The sequence below is a fragment of the Gracilinanus agilis genome, chromosome 1 (assembly GCF_016433145.1).
Source record: "Gracilinanus agilis isolate LMUSP501 chromosome 1, AgileGrace, whole genome shotgun sequence".
NCBI classification, from domain to species: domain Eukaryota; kingdom Metazoa; phylum Chordata; class Mammalia; order Didelphimorphia; family Didelphidae; genus Gracilinanus; species Gracilinanus agilis.
In genome coordinates, this window is record NC_058130.1 from 702,938,642 (window position 1) to 702,942,770 (window position 4,129).

Here is a 4,129-nt window from a genome sequence, read left to right on the forward strand (position 1 = left end):
GAGAAAAGCCAAACACTTCTTATGGCAGGTAGGGACCAAAGTCAGGAAGAACAGACTTTGAATCTGACTAGAGACATTAATAGCTAGATAACCCTGGGCAAGTCACTTAATCTTGTTTGCCTAAGTTTTTTCAACTATAAAATGAGGAAAATAATAGCACCTATCTCACGGGGTTATTGTGAGGATCAAAACTTTAGCATAGTGCCCAACTCATAGATGGCACTATATTAATGTCTGATCCCTTTCCCCAATGGAAGTTTTTATGAGCTCCCCAAAGAATACAATCTTCTCCTGAAAGCTCAGAGGATAAGAAAATGGGGTCCTCAGGCCTAACTCAGGAAGTTGCCTACTTGCCCCTTTGCAAAGAATAGACTTTTTCCTTGAGCACAGGAAATAAAAACATTTTGGGAAATGATAAGGGTGTGCAGAGACCTGAGTCATGACTTAACAAAGCTCCTCAAAAGACTAGTAATCCCTGACAAAGGGGAAAGCTAAAAAACCCCAGAGGGACAGGGTAGATTCCAGAGAGTAACCTTACCCAGGTAGACCAGGTTCCCATAATTCTCCAGCATGACATCCCTATAAAGAGCCCGCTGAGGGGAGTCCAGGCACATCCACTCCTTCCTTGTGAAATACACAGCCACGTCATCAAACATCACTGTTTCCTGAAACAACACATTCCTGCTTGTCAGCGACAATCCCCAGTCCTCTATAGCAGAGAGACCAGCATACACTGGGGACTTATTCACTGAAGGAAAGAAGAAGAGAACTCTGTGCATGTATAGAGGCAGCACTCACCACTGTTTGATAGGTCTGAGTTAGCAAGGGTAGCTTAGCTGCCTAGAAGCTCCCTGATTTCTCCTGGTCAGGATACCTGTAACCTGCACATCTGTAGCCAGGTGACTACATCTTCTTCTCCAGTGTCCACTATGTTTAAATCTCATGGCTAAAGCCACTTTGCTGTACTCAGTCTACCACTCTGCTGGCTATCTCTTCCTCCTTTCCAATGATATCTGGCTCTGCCACTGCCCTCATATGTACGTGCTTCAAAATACAAATTCACTTGAACCTCCTGGCCTTCTAGTTCCTCCAGTCAAGGAAGGGTTCATCAACTGTGACCTTCACTCTATCTTGGCCAATTCCAAGTGTGAACACTCCTCAGAGCCACCATCCCATTTTACTATTCTACCTTGAGGCTCTCAAACCCTGAAACTTTCCCTTATGACTAGAGTTCTAAGGTTTCCCTTTCTCCCTTTAAAACTGTTACAATGGGGCAGCTAGGTGGCACAGTGAATAAAATACTAGGCTTGAAGTTCTCGAAGATCTGAGTTCAAAGGGAGGGCCTCATCCCTTACTAGCTATGTTTGCCTCTGGGCAGGTCACTTAATCTTGTTTGCCCCATCCCATCCCTACCCCCAGGCCCCCAAAAAACTGTTCCAGAGATAAGTAAAACACAATCACCCAGAAGCATTTATTAAGTACTTTCCATGGGCTAGCCACAGTGCCTGACTACAAATACAAAACCAATACAGTTCCTGCCCTCAAGAAGTTTACATTCTTAATATGAACCTATTCACAGATAAGTAGATACAGGATATATACAAATGATTTTGCAGAGAGAGAGACAAAGGTGCTAGCTTATGGAGGATTTAGATCTCCTAGAAGAGCCAGTCCTTGAGATGAATTTTGAAGAGAACTGGAGATTAGAAGAGACAGAAATGAGGAAGGAGAACAGTACACATCTTGAGAGGACAACTGTAGAAAAGGTACAAGCAGGAGGTAGAATGTCACACTCAAGAAAGATCAAATAGACTGATTTGACTAGAATGGCAATCAGCTTGGAAAAGATTGTGAAGGTTTTATTGACAAATAGAAAAGTTTATATGTTATTCCAGAAGTCATGGGGAGCCACCAAAGCTTCTTGAGCAGGGGCATAACACTGTCAGCCCTAATATCAGTTGGGGAGAAGAATGCAAGAACAAGCCATGGAAATATGAAAGGCCTCCCATCATGGATGACACCTAAGTTAAGCTTTGGAAGAAGCTAAGGATTCTAAGAGATAAAGGTGAAAAAGAAGTATATTCCTAAGAGGCAGGACAAGAAAAGGAGGTGAGAGATAAAGGGTCAGGTTTGGAGAATAGCAAAAAGATGACTGGCTGGAATACAGAGTGCCTGGCTAGAGCAAGATTTTAAAATGCTTTAACTGCAAAACTGAGAAGTTTGTAGTTTATCCTAGAAACAATTTTATCCTAGAAAAGTCACTGAAAATGCTTGAGCAGTGGAGTATCTCTGTCATACTAAGAAACATTTGAGGTTCCTTCTAAGATTTATAATTATGTATTAGACAATGTGATAAACTTATATTCACTAATTTGTTTTAAATCTATCTTTCCAAGTTGGCTAGAGATGATTCTTTTACACTAACTCTATGTTACTGTCAAACTAGTTTATTCCCTATTCTTGGCATCCCATCTCCTGTCTCTGAGGCTTCACATAGACCCTCTGGTACCCTTTCCCTCCTCACTTCAACCTTTTAGAATCCCAGCCTTCTACTTGGCCTCATCCTAGGTGCTACCCACTGTGAAAAGTCCTTCCTGATCCCTATATTTAAGAATACTCTCTCTCTCCTCTAGATGTGTCCCCACTCCCGCCCCAACCCCCCAAGTAGAATGTAAGTTCCTTGAGGACAGGAACTATCTTCTTTTTTTTTCTCCTTACACTATATTCCCATCCCTTAATCAGTGATACATTATAGGCACTTCATTGGTACTTGCTGGATAGGAATATAAAATCAATGTTGAGGGTGAATCTTAGTTTTATAAGTGGCTCAGTGGGTTGGGTCCTGGACTTGGAGTCAGTTTAAATCCAGCCCGTGTGGCTCTGATCAAGCATTTTAACCATTGTTTGTCTCAGTTTCGTCATCTGTAAAATGGGGCTAATAATACTATGCTATGAAAGGAGAGAGCAGGGTAAGGATTATAACACTGTTTGACTTCAGGTAAAAGTCAGAGGTCATGCAGTTCCAATTGCACTTCACAGCCAGACTCAGGAATAATCAGCTGGGGTTCACATCAGTTATAAGGAGATCACATCAGTTATAAGGAGATTCAGCTATGCTAAAAACCGTCATCTTCAAACTTTTAGAACCTCCATCTGTATATCTTGTGGTTTTCCTCTTGACCAGTGGATTACCAACAAACTGTCTCCTAACTCATCCTGGTATAAAAACCAATTGTTAGAAATCATTGCTGTACAGCTAATGGAATATGTGCAGAAAAAGGGTTAACCTGAATAGGCTTTTTGTTTTGCAGGAGCTAGGGAGTCAGGAAAAGGGTTAACTTTGCAAGGAGTTAAATTTCTACTGAAAGGAGTTCGACTATGACAAATCTCAGTTCTAAATTGTTTCTTTCCCACTCTAGTGGTCACGGACTACTTGGAAGTCAGAGATTTTCAAACTGTAGCTTCCAAATGTAGCAATACACACAGAATCTGAACAGTTTTCTAAGTTTAGCGCAGTTAAGGATTAAGAGAAGTTTCTTTCAGAACAGAGGGGGAGTAGGGGGCAATGGAGGGGAAGACCCCACAGAGGCTAGAAGGGAGATTTTCTCCTGAAGGGGGTTTCTGCTGGAGTAGGGTGGGAGCATCAGAGGAAGCCAAGAAGACAGATGAGACAGGCATAGAGGCAAGGAGGTAGGAGAGACAGTGATCCAGCCACAGGACCAGGTGTGGGGTAGGGAGGGAGATTCTCCTTCCTCAAGCATCCCTGAGAAGGGGAAAGTTGGGGACAAGAGTGGCTCTGACTGAATGTTCAGATTCTTGGGGCCAAAGCCATGGACCTTTCCCAGAAAGGTCATGGGGCAGAGTCACTGCAGGAGGAGAGGGGGAACTCACCCATTGATGTTGTGATGGTTGCTGAAGCCTGGAACTAAGGAGGGGAGAGAGAAGGGGAAAGTTCTGTACTTTGCTGATTGAGCCAGGCAAGAGAGAGAAGGAGTTTCAGAGAGCCTGGCAGGGGGAAGGGAAAGGAGAGAAAAAGTGACTCCGACTGCTGTGGGCTGGGGCTGTGGCCTTGAAAAGTCAGGGCAGAGTCACCAAATGCAAGAGAGAGAGAGAGAGAGAGAGAGAGAGA